The sequence below is a fragment of the Chiloscyllium punctatum genome, unplaced genomic scaffold (genome assembly GCF_047496795.1).
Source record: "Chiloscyllium punctatum isolate Juve2018m unplaced genomic scaffold, sChiPun1.3 scaffold_196, whole genome shotgun sequence".
In the NCBI taxonomy this organism is placed as follows: Eukaryota; Metazoa; Chordata; class Chondrichthyes; order Orectolobiformes; family Hemiscylliidae; genus Chiloscyllium; species Chiloscyllium punctatum.
In genome coordinates, this window is record NW_027309930.1 from 325,524 (window position 1) to 345,267 (window position 19,744).

The 19,744-nt window shown below is 41.4% G+C and overlaps 1 long non-coding RNA gene across 1 annotated transcript; it reads left to right on the forward strand.

The window, feature by feature from the left end:
• Positions 1 to 1,402: 1,402 nt before the first annotated feature.
• On the forward strand, positions 1,403 to 14,067 carry LOC140471898 (uncharacterized). The gene is made up of 3 exons (XR_011957247.1): positions 1,403 to 1,459; positions 2,095 to 2,201; positions 14,022 to 14,067. It is a non-coding gene; the product is annotated as an uncharacterized lncRNA (long non-coding RNA).
• Positions 14,068 to 19,744: the final 5,677 nt, after the last annotated feature.

Consider the following 19,744-nt stretch of genomic DNA (forward strand, 5'->3'; position numbering starts at 1 on the left):
AGTACAGTCAAGTTTCTTACCGAACAGTGACAGGATTGGACAGAGTCCACATGGATTTAAGAGAGGGGAATTATACTTAGCAAATCTACTGAAAGAATCTACAGAGTCGAATATTAAAGTAAGAAATTGCAGGATATTTAGAAAAGCTTATCATTAAACATGGTAGACTGGGTTTTGTGAAAGAGAAAGTATATTTGACAAATTTGCGATAGTTCATTGAGGAGATAACAAGCAGGGGTGATAAAGGGCAATCCAATGATGTTCTGTGTTTGGATTTTTAAAAATGCAAATGAGAAGGTGCTACATAAAAGTTAATTGCACAATTTAGAAGCTCATGGTATCGGTGAAATGTATTAGATTGGACTGAGGATTGGGTAACCACAATGGCTGTTGCTGAGTACTCACGTAGAGTACTGTATGCAGTGTTAGCTCCCATATTTAATAAAGGATAAACTAACATCAGAGACCATTCAAAAAAGATTCAGTTAGCTGCTTTGACGACAAAAGGGTTGAGCTATCAAGAATAGATAAGCAGGGGTGATCTTATGAAAACAAGATTCTGAGGAGCTTGACAGGGTAGATGTTGACTAGATCTTCTAGCACCAGTGAAGTCTCAAACCAGGGGATATTACATAAGGGAACATTCATTTTAGAAAAAGTAAAGATTTTTTTCTTTCAGTGAATGACTAGAATTTTCTCACCCAAACAATTGTGAAAGTTAAATGTGGGAGGGGAATGGTTGGGTTACTCTTTGGAGTGTTGTTCTGGCTTCAGGCTGAAGGGCCTGTTTCCACATATAATCACAGATTCCCTACTATTTCAAATTATTTTAAAAGAGGGCAGATAGATTTTTGAAATATTGAGCAGTTGAGGGCTATGCGGATCTAGCATAAAAGAGGTTTTGAAGTCTGGATTGGCCCAGCCATGATCTGATAGAATGGGGGAACAAGCTGAAGGCGATGAATGCCCTACTCCTGCTCCGATTCCTTGAGGCTCCGTTTCATGTTTTTTTGTTTCCAAAGAAGAGTGTGATACAATGTGCTAAAGATCACAGATGTTGTGAAAATGGGGTGTTTATGTACTGGTTCAGATAGCGTTGATTCATCAATCACAGCTATGCAGTCATGAGTAGGAAGGCAATTCCCTCCATGAATAAAGGAAATCTACTGCAGAGCTCACACAAAGGGAATTCTTGCCCTCAGTGAACACTCCCATCACATTACCCAACATAGCAGCTAAAGCAGGACGCACTGCGCTTGCTCGAGCCAACAAAGTGACCCGCGGGTGATTGATGTCAGCACCGGGCCCATGAAAGGACGGTGGGCTGAGCTGGAGGACCGAGCGTGATGTTGGTCCTCCAACCAATCAAAGTGAATGAAGGGCGGAGCTAAACCAAAGCATGTGATCACCCTCGCGCGCGGCGCAGAGTTGATGAAATGAATGCTCGGGAAAGGATACGGTAAGGAAAGAAATAAACAGGGAAACGGGAGAAAAACTGTGTTGCTATGAGCGGAGAGGTTTTCCAAACAAATTGTGCACGTCGGAAAACACAAATTTGAACGCCCCAGTCCCGGGTTTGCAGTAAATGGAGAGTTTGCTTCAGCGGCTGCAGGCCTGAGTGAGCGCCGCCATCTTTATTCGGGACAACGATTCACTGGACATGTGCACCGCCGCCATCTTTGTAGGGGGCAAGGTGCAGCAAGGCGCATGTGCAGCCTTTCTCTGGGGTCGAGTCATTGTGATCATAACAGCCAATACTGCTCTGATTCACCTCTGGGCTCCCTCATAACCACTTTGTCAATATCTAGCTTCCTCAGTCTCGAACCATGGGTGTATTTTTGGTCTGTTTACTACTCTATTATTACTTTTATAGACCCTTTGTAAATAAGTTTTTCACTGCGGCCCAGCCCCTGACCATGTACTGCTGTATTATCAGATTACTTTTTTCTTGAATATTTTTGAATCAAGAATTCTTTTTTCCAACAAGCAAGTGTATTTTCCTTCCATTTCTGACTATCAAATTCTGCACCATTTTCATTCCCTGTGATCCATTTTGCACTCCCTGAAACACGAACTGTGTTTCTCCTTCCACAGATACCAGTGATTAATGCCAAAGCCCTATTGCTTGTGGAGAGGGTGATGTTTGACTTTCTTGTACAGCTGCAGTTTGTGTGACGAAGGTGCTCCCACAATGTGGTTGGGTAAGAGACATTACAGAGTATTCATTCAGCAAAAGTGATTATTTGAAGATAATGTCCAAATCAAGAACTGTTTGTAGTTTTATTATCATGCTTATAATTTTACAAAAATACTATCGAGAACTTTAGAAATAAGGCCAGAGATGGAGATTTTAGGTCAGGTGACCAAAAGCATTGCCAAAAAGCAGGCTTTGAGGGATTTCTTAAAGGTAAAAAGCAGACCTGTGAGGTTTTGTCTGCAAATTCCAGACCATGTTGCTTTAGTAACTGTAGAATCAGCTACACAGTTGAAGTAATGAATTAACAAATCGTTGGGAGTCTCGAAGAAAATGGGTTGAGACCTCGACAAAGGATGTGTGGTGCAGGGAGCTAGGGATGATAACAGCCAGGAATCACATCAAGAATGAGAATTTTAAATTGTTGTTGCTTATGAATAGGAGCCTTTTGATGGATGAACATGTTTGAGAGAAGTGAACACGTAGGTGATAGAGCTTTCATTTTTTTCTTGAGATTACAGGGAGGTTGAATTTGGGAGGCTGGCCAGGAGTGTGTTTGGATAATTAAGTTTTGAGATGACACACAATGGATGAGAGTTTCAGTATATGAGTTGAGATGAGGGTGGAATCACCTAGAAATAGTGGTGTTGGAGTGGGACTGGGCTGTCACTCTCACCTCACCTCTGGGATTCAGCTGGTTGTCAGGTTGTGAATCAGGGCAGTAACACAATCGGGAGCTGAGTGGCCCTGGTGGAGCCTAAAATTAGTGTTACTCAGCTGGCTGTTGCTGAGCAGCTGCTATTTGAATGCCCTGTTGATGACTACTTCCAACACTTTATTGCTGATCGAGTGTTGACTGATCGATGGAAATTGCCTGGGTTGGATTGCCCTGTGTTTTTGTGTTGAATATCCCTGGGCAATGTTCCACATTGTCGGTAGATGCCAGTGCTGGAGCGGTACGTGAATTGGGGGGTGGTAAGTTCTGGAGCACAATCTATCAGTGTTATTGCCAGAATGTTAGCAGGACCCACAGCCTTTACACTACTTAACCATTTCTCGATATTGTTCGACCTAAATTGAACTGGCTTAAAGCTCACATCTGTGACGTTAGGAACCAGTGGAGAAGGCTGACTTGGATCATCTCACTTTGCATTTGGCTGAAAATTACTGCAAATGCTGTCACCTTGTCTTTTGCATGGATGTGTGAGACCCCTCCATCAGTAAGGGTGGGGATATCTGTGGTGCTTCCTGCAAAGAGTTGTTTAATTGTCCATTACCATTCACAACTGGGTGTGGCAGAACTGCACAGCTCTGATCTGATCCATTGGTTGTGGGATCACTAAGCTCTGTTGCTTGCTGCTGATGCTGTTTGATATGAAGATAGTCCTGCTTGGTAGCTTCACCAGGTGTACACTTCAGTTTTAGGTCTGTCTGGTGCTGCTCATGGCATGCTGTCCTTTCCTGTCCATTGTGATGGGTGAGTGCAGGATTTACAAACCCATGAGATTACAGATTGTGCCGGAGTACAGTTTTGCTGCTGTTGTTATCCCACAATGCCTCAGAGAGATCCAGTTTGAGTTCCTACATCTGTCCTATTTAGCACGGTGATGGTACCACTCAGCACAATAGAGGTTTTTCTTAACTTTAAGGTGAGGCTTTGTCTCCAAAAAGACTGTGGGATGGTTGCTCTTACCGATACTGTCATGGAAAGATGCATTTGCAGCTGGCAGATTCATACTGATAAGATCTAGTATGTTTTTCCCACTTGCTGGTTCCGTTACCACCTGCTGCAAACCCAGTTGAGCAGCTATGTCCTTGAGGACCCGACCAGCTCAGTCAGTAATCCTGCTGCTGAGCTACTCTTGGTAGAGGACATTGAAATCCTGTACCCAGAGGAGCCTTGTCACCATTTTATTGCCTCAGTGCTTCCTCCAAGTGTTATTCAACATGGAGGAGCACTGATTCATCAGCTGTGGGAGCACGGTACGTGGTAATCGGCAGGAGCCATGTGACTTCCTGGTGTCCAAAGTCAATGCTGAGTACTCCCAAGGCAAATGGTTCCTGTGTGTACACCACTGTGCCATCACCTCTGCCTGGTCTGTCCTGCTGGTGAGACAGGACATATCCAGAGATTTCAGGAGAAAGTGAAGACTGCAGATGCTGGAGATCAGAGTCAAGGGTCTGGTGCTGGAAAAGCACAGCAGGTCAGGCTGATGAAGGGCTTAGGCTCAAAACGTCGATTCTCCTGCTCCTCGGATGCTGCCTGACCTGTTGTACTGTTCCATCATCACAGTCTATCTAAGGATGGTTATTGTGGTGTCTGGCTATTATCTGTAAGGGGTTACTCTGTGAGTATGACGATGTCAGGCTGTTCCTTGACTAGTCTGTGAGACAGCTCGGCACAAAAAAAAAACAGATGTTAGTGAGCAGGATGTTGCAGAGTCGAGAGGGCTGATTCTGTGGTTGTATTTCCTAATGCCTTGTTAGATGCCAAGTGGTCCATCCAGTTTCATTCCTTTGTTGAGACTTTGCAGTGATTAATACAGTGAGTAGCTTGTTGGGCGACTGTCAGGTTGGCAGGATTTTTTTCGCCATTGACAATAGTTCCATGGAGATCAGGAGATTCCTAATTCCAGTTATTTTTTTCTTCAATTCAGATTCTATCATCTGCCGAGCTGAGATTCAAACAAGGACTTCAGTTGTACATTTTAATATTCTGGATAAAATTTAAATACATTAGGTTTGTTCACTCATTTTAAATATCACTAACCCTGGTTTTGTTTCTTTGTAAAACACTGTCCATTATCCTGTCTCCTTCAGCCTTCCCTCCAACAACAAGAGCAAGGAGCACATTGAGTATCTCTGTCACTAAGACTGAGACAATCCGATCAGCTGCCTCTGCTGCTTCTCTCCCTCCCACTAGCCCACCGAGACTAACTGCCTCACATGGTGTTCCTGATTTTTGTCCCAAACTTACATCTTTCTCCAGTCTCTTGTCATGCCTTATCAGAGCTCATCTTGATCTTTTACTCGTCTCACTAAACTACAGACATTCCAACTCTGTTTCCTCCTCATCACTCCCCCTCCCCAATTCACAGGTATTGTTCCTTGTTCTGTCTGTCTGTCTTTTCTGGTTATGTCCTTCTCAACCATTCTGCAAAAAAAACTAACATTTGACCTCACCATCATTTGTAAATCCTGCTCCATCTCCACTCTCCCTTTCTTTTCTGAATTCCTTGTATTTGGTGTCTCTCAAGGATCTATCCTTGGTCCCTCCTGTTTCTCACCTACGCACTGCCAGGAAGTGACATTGTCCAAAAGCACAGTGTGAGGTTTCACATGTACACTGACGATGTCCAGCTCTCCTTCCCCACCATCCCTCTCCATTGCTCCACTGTTGCTCAGTTACCAAACTGCTTATCACATTCCCACTACTCGATTAACTGCAATTTCCTTCAAAGAAACATTGTTACGGTTAAACCCATTACCTTCAGTTGCTATTACAAATTCCTTTCCCTTACTGCTGAGCCCCTCCCTCTCTCTGGGTGCAGTCTGAGATAGAACTAGACTCTTCACAAAATTGCTGTCATATCTGTAACCCCAAGGTGACCTTCTGATCAGACATTACGCAATCACAAACACCAGGAATTCCAATCTCTAAAATGTTGCTTGTCTCCACCTCACCCTTGCTCCATTGTTACTGAAACCCCTTACCCATGTCGGTGTTACCTTAAACTTGACGAATCTGAAATGAACCCTTGATTTCATGACTGACCCAGAATCTGCGAGCTTTCAGTGTTTTCCTGCACAATTACCGCCCCGATCCCTTTGTGGTGCAGCTTTCTACAGTTTTCACCATGAAAATAGCACTCTGTTCTCTTATCATCCCCTTCACTTTTTCACAAATTATATTCCATCTGACATCTTGTTGCCCCCTTCTGTTGTGCATCTCTCTCTCTTCACAATCCTCGTGGAACTTTACAGTTATGCCTTTTCCAGGAGTTCCCCCCGCCCCTCCCCCTCCATTCTTCTAAACATTTACTGGGAGCAGTGGGCAGTGTGAAGCATGCATAGTTGCTCTGTTTTTAGAGATACTCGATGGGAGGTGCTTGCTGCCCATTGGTCAGAATGGAGACAACTTGCCCATCGAGCTGCATGAGCCTTTCACCCCCCATGTCTTATTGATGAACCACAGCAGCAACACGGAACAGTAAAAAAGAAGCAAATCCTGCTCTTCACATCTCACTGACTCTTGGAATATTCAGTCCCATGTGTCAAAGATCTGCCCTGTTCAGTCACATGAAATTCCAAGGTGGAAACTCCTAGAAACCCACATAGATTTCCACCTGAACTGACTGCTGACCTCCACAAGGGGTAATGTGTCCAGTCATCCTGGGCCAGGAGGAGGGGATGGTGCGAGTTTCTAACCTGAACTGACAGTGACAGATTTTATAAACTTGTATGACAGGATACTACAGGTGCATATTCAGATGGTAATCTCAGTCATTGTAACACCTAACTCTGATTGAATTAGTCAATTCATCAGGACCTGGATATTTACATTGTGTGTGAGCATTGTATTCCATCTGAATCCCATTTGCTGCATAAAAGTTCTCCTTTGAATCTTCCCAAACCTCTAATGTGTGTCCTGTAATCCTTGTATAATGAGCTGATGGGTATAAGATTTATTATTATAACGTGTAACTTTTCTAAACCCCTCTGTCACAGCTCCTCTCATTGCCTTTGCTACAAGGAGAACACCTCAGTTTCCCCAAATCCCTGATTCCCCAATGTCTGCTTGTTTATAAGGCACACATCAGGATTCTGTTGGAACATTGTCCACTTGCTTGCATCAGTGCAGCCCCCAACACTTTTAAATAAAGTGAACATCCTCCAGGACAAAGCACTGTGCCTGAGTGGTGTCCCATCCACTACCTTCAGCATTTCCTCTCCCCATCCCAGAGACACAGTGGCATCAATGTGTAAAAGGTAAAGGCAGCATTGTCCTAGCAGACCATAGGGCTGCTCTCTCATTAGGGAGGAAACTGGAGCACCTGGAAGAAACCCATGCAGACACTGGGAGAATGTTCAAGTCCCACAGAGACAGTTGTTCAAAGCTGGAATCGAACCTGGGGCCCTGGCAGCAGGGCTAATTACTGAGCCACTGTGCCCCCTAAAATTGTAATTTGATTCACAACTACCACTTCCTCTGATAGTTCATTCCACACACAAACCATTGTCTGAACAAAAATTAAAAAAATCCCGAACGTCTTTTTAAAGCCGTTCTGCTGTCACCTTAAAAGGTATGTACCCAGTCTTGAATCGCGTCCCTTCCTAGAAAGGACACCTGCTGTTCAAATTACTGATACCACCCCTCCATGATTTGAGAAACGTCAAATAAGGTCACTCCTCAGCCTCCTGCGCGCCAGTGAAAGAAGTCGCAGCATATCCAGCCTCTGCTTATAATTCAAACTAACCATTCCCATCAACATCCTGGTGAATCTCTTCTGAATCTGCTCCAACTACATAATGTCCTCCTGATGTCAGCATGACCAGAACTGGACACTGAATTCCAGAAAAGGCCTCCCCAACATCCAAAATAATGTCCCAACTCTTGTACTCAAAGGTCTGAGCAATGAAGGCAATTGTGCTAAGCACCTTCTTAACCACCCTGTCTACATGTGACACAGACTTGAAAGACCCGAACCCCTCAGCCTCTTTGTTCCATATCACAACTTGAGGCCCTGTTTTTAATTAATGTAAGTCTACCCTCGTTTGTTTTTTCAAGATGTAATATTTTGCATTTATTCCAATCCAAAGATCCCAAAGAACCCTGAGCATTAAAGACAGTAGGAGTATACTTAAGAGGGAAATCAGGAGGGCAAAAAGGGGACATGAGATAGCTTTGGCAAATAGGGATATGAAAAATCCCAAGGGTGTTTATAAATACATTAAGAACAAAAGGGTAACTCGAGAGAGAATAGGGCTCCAAAAACATCAGTAAGGCAGCCTATGTGTGGAGCAGCAGGAGATGGGAAAAATAGTAACTGAATGTTTTGCATCAGTGTTTACTATGGAGAAGGACATAGGCAATATAGAATGTGGGGAAATAGATGTCGACATGTTGAATATGTCCATCTTACAGACGAGGACGTGCTGGGTGTCTTGTAACCCGTAAAGACTGGTTAATCCCCAGCATCTGATCAGGTGAACCAGAGAACTCTGGGAAGCTGGGAATGTGATTGCTGGGCCTCTGGCTGAGATATTTGTATCATCGATTATCACAGGTGAGATGCCAAAAGACGAGAGGTTGGTTAACGTGGTGCCACTATTTAAGAAAGGTGGTAAGGACAAGCTAGGGGGCGATCGACCGGTGAGCCTGACATTGATGCTGGGCAAGTTATTGGAGGGAATCCTGAGGAACAAGATGTGCATGTGTTCTGAAAAGCAAGGACTCATTAGTGATAATCAGCATGACTATGTGCATGGGGAATCATGTCTCACAAAATTGATTGAGTTATTTGAAGATACATTTGAAGATGTATCAAAGAGGATTGTTGAGGGCAGAGAGGTGGACATGATCTATGGAATTCAGTAAAACGCTCGACAAGGTTCCCCATGGAAGACTGGTTAGCAAGGTTAGATCTCATGGAATACAGGGAGAACTAGCCGTTTGGATACAGAACTGGCTCAAATGTAGAAGGCAGGATGGTGGTGGAGGGTTGTTTTTAAGATTGGAGGCATGTGACCAGTAGAGTGCCGCAAGGATCGGTGCTGGGTCCACTACTTTTCGTCGTTTATACGTATGCTTTAGATATGAGCATAGGAGGTATATTTAGTAAGTTTGCAGATTGCACCAAAATTGGAGGTATAGTGGACAGCGAAGAGGGTTGGCTCAGATTACAACAGGATGTTGTTCAGATGGGTGAGAAGTTGCAGATGGAGATTAATGCAGATAAATGTGACATGCTGCATTTTGGAAAAGCAAATCTTAACAGGACTGATACACTTAGTGGCACTTTCCTAGATAGTGTTGATGAACAAAGATATCTTGCAGTGCAGGGTCATATTTCCATGAACATAGAGTTGCAGGTAGATAGGATATTGAAGAAAGTGTTTGGAATACATTCCTTTATTGATCAGAGCATTGAGTATAGAAGTTGGAAGGTCATGTACAGGACATTGGTTAGGCCTCTTTTGGAATATTGTGTGCAATTCTGTTCTCCATCAATCGGAAGGATGTTGTGAAACTTGAAAGGGTCAACAAAGATTTACAAAGATATTGCCAGGATTGGAAGTGTTTGAGCTGCAGGAAGAGAGCAAAAAGGCTGGGGCTTTCTTTCCCTGGAGCATCAGAGACTGAAGGATGACCTCCGTAGAGGTTTATAAAATCATTAGTATCATGGATAGGGTAAACAGACAAGGTCTTTTCCCTGAGTAGAAATCCAAATGCTAGGAATTGTGGATGAAGGCTCACAAATTCTTGACTCTGACACAAATGCTCTGCTTTTCAAAATAAAGTCTGGGGGAAACTGCAACCAGAAAAATTTCTGATTATCTCAGGAGGAAGAGAACTCAAAACTCGTGCCATTGACCCAGGGAGCGCTATGAAAGTTACAGAAGTCTGGGAAACATTGGAAATGTAACAGGTTGTGAGCAAGGTCGCGTGTGGGGGGGGGGGTGGTGGGGGAGACAAGGACATAAAGACAGTCTGTCACACGGGGGAAGGCAGGAGAGAATAAACAGCAGAAATGGTTGTCCCTCAAGGCCACAGGGAATGGAGTTAGAGCTGGGAAAGAAACAAGGTCATAAGGTGTGTGCAGCTGCCAAAGAAATATGCTAAAAAACTGATTATAAAAGCATAGAGGGCAGAGTTCAGTCTGAAACTTTTGCTCTCAATGGTGAGTACAAAAAGCTGTAAAGCCTGGGGAGTTCTATTACAGCCAACACATACTCAGGATTGGCCAAGTGTGCAGTAACTTTCTGATATTTCTTTTTCTGACATTTGTAGTTCAAGTCTGATGATGCTAGTAACTTTTCAAAATTGTACTGGAGTTTAATATTCTGGAGAAATGTCAAATAAATCACATTGATCATATTCTGCAGATCTTACTCCATTACCCTGCATGTTCCAGCATTTCAGTTACATCCATGTCCTGCCGGTGGAACAGGACATACAGGGATGGTGACGGTGGTGTCTAGAACATTGTAAGCTATGATTCTGTGCGTATGACTGTCAGCTTGTTGCTTGACTAGTCTGCGTTCCAACTTACCCAATAAGATGTGGGCAGGGTGAGACAGTACAGTTGGAGCTCCTCTGCTCGCCAGTTCCTTTCCTTTCTGCTTTTTTAGAATTTCATTCTCTCTCACTCTCCCCTTTGCCGACTCTGACACAAGTATCTCAACGTTGAATCATGACAATTAAAAAAAAACATGTCTCTACAAGAAAACCAGTGGAAGAAAATATATTATTCTTGCATCAATTCCATTTTAAACAAAAACAATTCTGTTCAATAAACACTGTCTCTTTTTTTTTCAATTCAATCAAGCGATCTATTATGTTTTGTCCCTCAGTTTACCGATCTTCATAAATATCCAATCAATTTCAGTGGAACATGCTGATAAAGTATTGAACCAATTTATCTGTTTAGGTTTTAGCATTAGTTATCAAGTCATTACCATTACAAAAATTGCATAATAATTGATCTGGGTAACAAGTGTACTGAGGTTCACAATTTAATTTATTGACTGTTTGAAAAATGGTACAATATATTGTTTTTTCAGGATTCTAACAGTAATTGTTAAGGCATTTGCATGACAATAATTATAGAATGCTTTAGTTTAGTCTTGCTAACAACTACAGTGAAGTTTATATTTGAATTTAATGCAATCTTCCCTAGTACCTATACAGTAATATAAAAATCGATTTTATTTCCAATCAACACACCTACAAAAGAATCCATTATTTCTGATGCAATGCGCACTGTTAAAAATATGACTTTTGCTCATTTGAATGATCTGTGTAATCCCAGCCTTATAAATTTAGAAAAACCTAATTACTTTTCCCTTCAATAATTCCTGTTCATTTTTGCAGAGGTACAGTCAAATAGCAAGATGAAATTTATCATTATTCTAATAGAATTTTGAAAATCTATATGTTGTTAATATATAATAATTGTTAATTTTAATCCATAGAATATAGAACAGTACAGCACAGTACAGGTCCTTTGGTCACGATGTTGTTCCGACCTTTTATCCAACTCTAAGATCAAACTAACCAACATGCCCTTCATTTACTATCATCCATGTGCCTATCCAAGAGTCACGTAGATGTCCCTGATGGATCTGAATCTACTGCCACCACTGGCAGTGTATTCCACAAACTCACCACTCTGTATAAAGAAACGATCTCTGACATCTCCGCACAACTTCCGCCATTCATCTTAAAATTATGCCACTTTGTAGGGAAAAGTCTTTCATTATCCACTCTATCTATGCCTCTCATCATCTTGCACAAAGCTATCAAGTAAACTCTTTCACTGCAATGACCAAAGCCCCAGCTTTGTCAACCTTTATTCATAAGACATGCCTTCCAGTCCAGACAACATTTTGATAAATCTCATCTGCACCTTCTCTAAAGCTTCCACATCCTATGTCTTATGAGGTGATCAGAACAGAACATAATATTCCAAGTATAGTCTCATCAGGGATCCATAGAGCTGCAGCATAACCTCGTGGCTCTTAATCTCAACCTCCCCACTAATGAAAGCCAACACACTATCCACTGTCTTAATAACCCTATCACCTCAGATGTCAGCTATGAGGGATGTATGGACGGGCACCCCACGATCCCTCTGTTCCTCCACATTGTCAAGAATCCTGCATTTAATCTGAAAATATGCATTCAAATTTGAAATTCCAAAATGAATAACTCCACATTTTCCCAGGTTTAACACCATCTGCCACTTTTCAGTCCAGCTCTGCATCCTGTCAATGTCCTCTAGCAACCTACAAAAGCCCTCCACACTATCCACAACTCCACAAACCCTCGTGTCATTGGCAAACTTCCTAACACACCCTTACACTTCCTCATCCAAGTCATTTGTAAAAATCACAAAGAGCAGAGGTCCCAGAACTGATCCCTTCAGAACACCATTGGTCACCGTGCTCCAAGCTGAAAACTATCCATTTAATCTCACCCTGTCCTCTATGGATCAGCCACTTTATTATCTAACCAGTCAGGTTTCCCTGTATCCCATGCCTCATTACTTTCTGAATGAGCCGACCATGGAGAACCTTATCAAACACCTTGCTAAAATCCTTATACACCACATCCACTACTCTGTCCTCACCAATGTGTTTGCCACAACCTCAATTAATTCAATGAGGCTTGTGAGGCATAATCTGCCGCTCACAAAGCCATGCTAACCATCTCTAATAAATCTATGCTTTTCCAAATAATCATTAATCCTGTCTCTCAGAATTCTCTCCAAAAATTTGCCCACAATTGATGTAAGACTGACTCATCGATGATTCCCAGGATCATCTCAATTGCCTTCTTGAATAAGGGAATAACGTTTGTCACCCTCCAATCATCTGGTATGACTCCAGTGGACAGTGAGGATGCAAACATCATTGCCAAAACACAGTAATCACTTGCCTCCTTTTATCATAACAACCTAAGTTATATCCTTTCTGGCCCAGGGGACTTATCTGTCCCCATGATTTTTAAATATTTTCAGCACATTCTCTGTCTTAACATCGACCTGTTCGACCATATCAGCCTGTTTCACGTTGTCATCACAAGGAACAAGGTCCCACTCACTCGTGAAGATTGAAGCAAAGTTCTCAGTAAAGACCTCCCCTACCTGCTCAGGCTCCTGGCACAAATTTGCTTCACTATAAGGGGTATAAATGTGGAATTATGTCTCAGCAGTGAATTAATGTAAAGATATTACTGTGTACAATATAACTACTTTGAATATTGAACGGTATTTTAACTGAGAAAACACAGTTAAATTGATTTGATTATGTTTCACTTCATGCCAACATTTATTGTATTTAGAACCACAATAAGAGTTTCCTTTTTGCATATATGAACCTTACTTAAAATTCATCGCACATTTATGTGAAGAAAATAGAATTAGCATCTGTTTGTTCCTTCCTTTATCACTGAGTGTTCATTTTGAAATTGTGGAAATTGTACGTTGTTGAAAGGAAGGGAACTTCTCTTCGGCTGAATATTCACATTGAACGACTGATGCATTTTTAAAATTAAAGTACAATGATCACGCAGTTTTGTCAATTTGTCTTTCAATGAATTGTAATGAGATTCCTGTTTATTTAAATCCACCATTCCATCATTCTATTGTTATTGTAAAATATTGTTTAATTTCCAGTCCATTACACACAGTAACTACCTAATTAATTTCCATTCGAATTACTACAATAAACAGTTGATTAGTTTTCATTTGAGAAGCCACATTAAACATAATACTGCTGTCCTGCCGTCCTGAGTGGGAACATTATGAAAGGAGCCTGTGGAGCTGTGGCAGTGTCTCTATTACTAGACCCGAGGGAAGGTTTCAAATCACACCTTCACCACAAATATATCAAGATCTATCTGAATGTTGATGAGAGAGTACCTGAGCACAGACTGAACTGCTTTTCAATCCAGCATTAGATCTGCTTTTATCTATTATATCAATCATCACAAAATCTGATACTTATCAGATTACCAGGTTACTAAGAAATATGTGTTGGAAAATTCGCTTTAGCCACTTTGCTTTTACAAAAGATTTACATCTGTCCCTGTTTTCTCTAACAGAAAGAAATCTGAAGAGGATTTTCACTTTTACGAAGAAAAGAGGAGGTGTTTCCCATATAAATTAATGCTTCTTCGATCTACGCCTTTTCAGTTTATGTCAGGTTTCATAATAACGCTTTACTTTCAGATAATGGGGATACCTGTATCTAATTCTGTCACCTATACGTTCCTGGAGAATATTTGAAAATGTTGCAGAATTAAAGATTACGATATCTAAGTAATGAGATTGATTTTTGTTTGTTGCAAAGGGGCAAGTTCAAACAATTGAAACACATTAAACATTATTATCTCGTGCTATAAGTTGGAAATAAAGTTGATAGCTCCTTCAGTAAACTAACAAATGCTACCACCTATTACTTGTCGGTCAGCTGATTACCACTTTGTAACTAAATGTTGTGATTCATCTAAATATTACTCTGTCCTTTGATCAAAGTGAGTTTGTAATTGTTGTTCAGTTTATGAATTGTCAGAAACTTGTTTTTATTTTTCCATTCACCTGTTCATTTTGACCGTAAGAATGAAATGCTTTGGAAATATTGGAGTTTGTTCATTTAAAAATAAGGTTTGTACATCTCTTACATATCTCACTTCTTGTATTATGATTCAAAAATGTTTTCTGGTGGAATTCTAGTAAATACCAAACATTCGTTGGATTCAAATAAGGTCTTTAACACCCAGTTAGCAATCTGTTGTTAATGTTTCAGCTGTTACATTGACATTGATTAGGTACTCATTCAGAGAGATCAACTGACAATTATAAACTTGCAGGATTATTAGAATTGAGAAAAAGATACAGATGTGGAAACATTTTTTAGAAGGAATTGTTTTTTAATTCAAATGTGTAAGCTGTTCAAGAATTCTATATCACCTTCCATTGGTTTTCTTGTCGAGAATGTAAATTTATAATTATTGTGAATTAAAATGTGTTCTGTATTTTGAAATTTGTATCAGATTTAAGAAGAAAAAGAGGAGCAATTAACATGAAAAGTTCAGTCAATAGAAAGCACAGTAAATTAAATTGGCAGAGGTAACTTTTAGTATTGTTTCTGAATATTCAGTCAAATATTTCTAATGGCAAGAGCATTGTTCCAGTAAAGCACAGCAGGTCAGGCAGCATTCAAGGAGAAGCAGAATCGACGTTTTGGGCATAAGCCCTTCATCAGGAATCTTTTCCATACTCCTGCTCTTTGAATGTGCCTGCACTTTTGCAACACCACAGCTTTCCTCACTTTCTCCAAATATGCTTAATGAACATGAACTGAAAATGTTAGCATCAGCAGTTGAACAAGACCAAATAAACACATTTTTTGCAATATTTATAGTGAAAGCTTGTTTGAGAACATGCATCAAATCAGATCGAACATTTCTTGCCGTTAGAACCCTTGGCCCTTCATAATAAAGAATAACCATGCTTTGCACAACCAGTATGGTGTATAACGACTGAACTGAAATACCACAGGACAACGATTGCATTTATTGAAGGGAATGATAACCAGATCCTTACTGTGATAGTGGGGATTGATCTCAGAAACAATAAAATTTTACTGTGATTATTCCACTGAACAGTAATCAGATGATCATGAAGATCTTTATGTGCAGTGTTTTGTTTGAACATTGATTTCAGTAACATTGAGATATTTTACATATTGACAATTGATAGTTAAAGGTAAGTTTTAAATGCAACAGTTAAAAAAATGTCAGTTTTGTTTAGCGAAACACAATTCTAAGTTTATGGAATCCCTACTGTGTGGAAACAGGCCATTTGGCCCAACAAGTCTACACTGACGTTCCAAAGAATAATCCACTCAACACCATTCTGCTCTCAGATTACTGGACATTTACTCCTGACTAATGCATATAACCTACACATCCCTGAACAGAACATGCAGCTTAGAATGGCCAATTTACCTCACCTGCATATCTTTGGATTGTGGGAGAAAACCAGAAGGTGGCCCTGTGTATTGTTACAAGACCATTATACCAAGTACCATCCCCAAAGGACTTAAGATGTATCTCTGAGCTGCGGTACTGTCTCTGATTATCGACATCCCACAATTTACTAAACTGCATGCATCAGCGTCTATTTCTTGCGGATTATCAGACGCAGGGACTGTTAATAAAACATATGAAGTTATATTTGACAAAATCTCAATCCAAAAAGAGCTAGCATCATAACTCTAAGTATCCCTAGCATTCTAAAAATTCTGCTGAAGCACAAAAAAACTGAATTCACAATCCTACAGAAATAATCCCACGCTCGCATCGCCACTGTATAATGAGTTACTCGAAGTCTGTTCAGTCTGAGTTTCAGCGGGTCTTCCGTTCATTCGGCTGTCCAGACTTCTTCCTCAACTGGAGAATTCACTGGCCCTTTGATCCGAGTGTAGTGAGTCCAGCCTTTCTCCGCTGTCCTTATTGTAATTTCGGTAATCAAAGGATCCTGATATGGCCCTTCCCAGTCCGGCTGCAATTTAGTCTCTGTCCACGATTTTACTAAGGCCCAATCTCCTGGCCGGATGGGATGAACGGTGAATTCAAGGGGTGGAGTCTGTGCCAATAAACTCTGTTTCCTGAGGAGAGACAAAGAGGCGGACAAGCCCAGTATATATTTCTTTAGAACAAGTCTTTAGTTTCGGGAATTGTCAATTCTCCGTTCATTCTCAGGTAAGGTAATCCAAATATGATTTCATAGGGGATAGTCCCAATTTTTTCCTTGGGGCTGTTTGTACTCGCAAGAGAGCTATAGGTAAACATTTGGTCCAAGGGAGTCTAGTTTCTATTATCAATTTAGAGAGCTGTCATTTGAGTGTTTGGTTCATTCTCTCAAACCTTCCTGATGATGATGGGTGCCATGGAGTATGGAACTCCCAGAAAATTCCCAACCCTTTCAATAACCCCTGTAACACTTTAGAGGTAAAATGAGTTCCTTGGTCGGAATGTATATGGTTCCCTAGCCCATATCGGGGAATTATGTGCTCCAATATTGTTTTACACGCCACACTCACAGTGGCAGGAGCTCGGGGGTATGCCTCAGCCCAACCAGACAGATGATCTACTATGACCAGCATATATTTTAGTCTTCCTACTCTGGGTAGTTCACGATAATCTTCTTGTATACTCTGGAAGAGTCTCAATCCCGGGTCTCTTCCTCCCGGGGTCTGTTTTCTCAAGACTTTCTTATTTACCTTTCTGCATATGAAACATCCATCACATATGTGTTTAGCAATTGTATATATTCCATTACATCCATATTCCCTAAGAACTAAAAGACACGTTGTTTGTACTCCCCAATGGCTGCCTTGATATAGGACAGCCATAATTTCTCCCATTATCATTTTCCCTTCCATCAGGTAACCTCCAATCCCCATCTGCTGTTTTTTGCAGCACCAAAATCTTTCAATTCTTTTTCAATTCTTTCAGAAAATACAGGAGCTTCCGGGGATCAGGGACAGTAGGTATTAGGGAATGAATCACCACTTCTTGTGGGTTTAGGGCTGCTTCCTTAGCCAGTTCATCGGCTAATCTATTCCCCCTAACTTCTGGTTCATTTCCTTTCTGATGACCATTTACATGCACCACTACTATTTCTCTGGGGAGTAATAGGGACTCCAAGACCCGTTTAAACAACTCCTCATGTGCTAATTCCTTCCCCCGGCTATTGATCAGTCCTCTTTCCTGCCATATCTTTCCGAAAGTGCCCACAACACCAAATACATATTTAGAGTCACTGTATGCTGCTCCCTCTTTATTTTCTAACGCCCTAAGGACACTTTCCAATGCATAAATTTCGCAGGTCTGAGCTGACCACCCATTTGGCAACCTTCCTGCCTCTACCACACTACCTTTCATCCCATCTACAACTGCATACCTATTATGTCTTTTCCTTTCAGTCACATGGGATGATCCGTCTGTAAAAAGTCCGGCTCCTGCATGAAGCGGAACATCTCTCAGGTCCATGCAGACCTTAGTTTGGTATTCTATAACATCAAGCCAGTCGTGCTCTGGATTCTGAGGAGATTCTCCTTCTCCTCTCCAAAGAAAGGCAGCTGGATTTAAACAATTATGCGTGACCAACACTAGATCATCCTTTTCTACAAATATTGCCTCATATTTCAGAATCCGTGTCAACCATCACCCAGCTTTTTGGTTTAGGATCGTTCTCACTTGGTGTGTGGTGCTTACTATTTGGGGTCCCCCAAGTATAAGCTTCCTGCTTTCTTCCACCAACAGTGCAGTAGCAGCCACGGCCTGCACACACTCAGGCCACCCCCGGTGATACTGGATCCAAAAGCTTCGAAAGATATGCTACTGGCTGTTTCATTCCTCCCCACCTCTGGGTTAATACTCCCAAAGCCGCTCACTTATCTACGGTATCAAAGAGATGGAAAGGTTTATCTCGAGAAGTTAAGGCGGACACGGGGGCATGGATCAGATCTCTTTTGAATTCGTAAATAGTTCTTTTTCCTTCTCTTCCCAACTCAGACACTTTGGTTCCTCCTCTAATAGTTTGAGATATAATTTATTCGTCTTTTGTGCATAAGAATAAATCCACAATCTGCAATATCCCCTTAAAACCCAAACATTATGATATTCCCGTTTATTCCTGGGCAGCGGAATCCCCACTATTCCCTTTATTATTCCAGGCTTCCCTTTCGCTTCCCTCACGAACTAAATATCCCAAGTATTTCACTTCTCGCTCCACATATTGTAATTTGTTTTTAGATACTCGCAGTCCCTGCTGACCAAGGAAATTCAATTTTTTTTCGGTGCTTCTACTACTCTTTCTCTGCTTTTTCCTGTTACTAAGAGGTCGTCTACATATGGCAACAGGGTTTGGGGCTGCTAACTTTCTCCAATATTTGTTCTAACATCTGTCCAAATAAATTCGGGGGTTGCGTAAACCCCTGGCAGAGCACGGTCCACCAGTACTGCTGTTTCCGTCCTTTTTTGGGATCTTCCATTCAAAGGCAAAAAATTCCTACTTTCCTCCCAAAAGGCATCCTTTAAATTGTGGTCATGAGGGATCATACTTAATTACGTACAATTCAATCTTCTCAAATCCTGTACCAATCGATAACTTCGATCGGATTTTCGCACTGGTAGAATTAGGATATTATAAGGAGACATACATGGCTCCAACAGGCCATCTCTAGCACCTCAATTACTGGCTGCAGTCCTCGTTTACCTTCTGTGGAAATGGGATATTGTCGCTCATAAACAACATCCACTTTCCTTTTTCAACTTATTTCTCTGGGACGGATCTGTATTTTTCCACGATTCCCTTCTCTAGCCCATATAATAGGGTCTACCTCTCTCTCCACATCTTCTGTCAACATTGCCATTTGTACAACTAATTCTTTTTCCTGAATGCCAATCTCCGGTCCTAAGAGGGTAATTAAATCTCTCCCTAGTTAGTTACTTCCTATATCAGGGATATACAACAGTTCCCCTGTAACTGTATCCTTAGGTCCTTCTATTATCATAGGTTCAAATACTGGAACAGTAAATCCTTCCCCTTTAACCCCGGAAACAGTAATTGACTGTGTTGACATTCCTACTTTCTTTTATTTAAAATTCAGCGCTGACCGTGCTGCCCCCATAACTACTAGAAAGACGACCTCTTCCCGACAGGCTCACATCTCAAAGTTTATCAAGAGTGCCTGGTGGCTCCCCGCGGGCAGGAATCCTTGACACAGTGATTGAAAGCGCTGGCAATAAAGGTG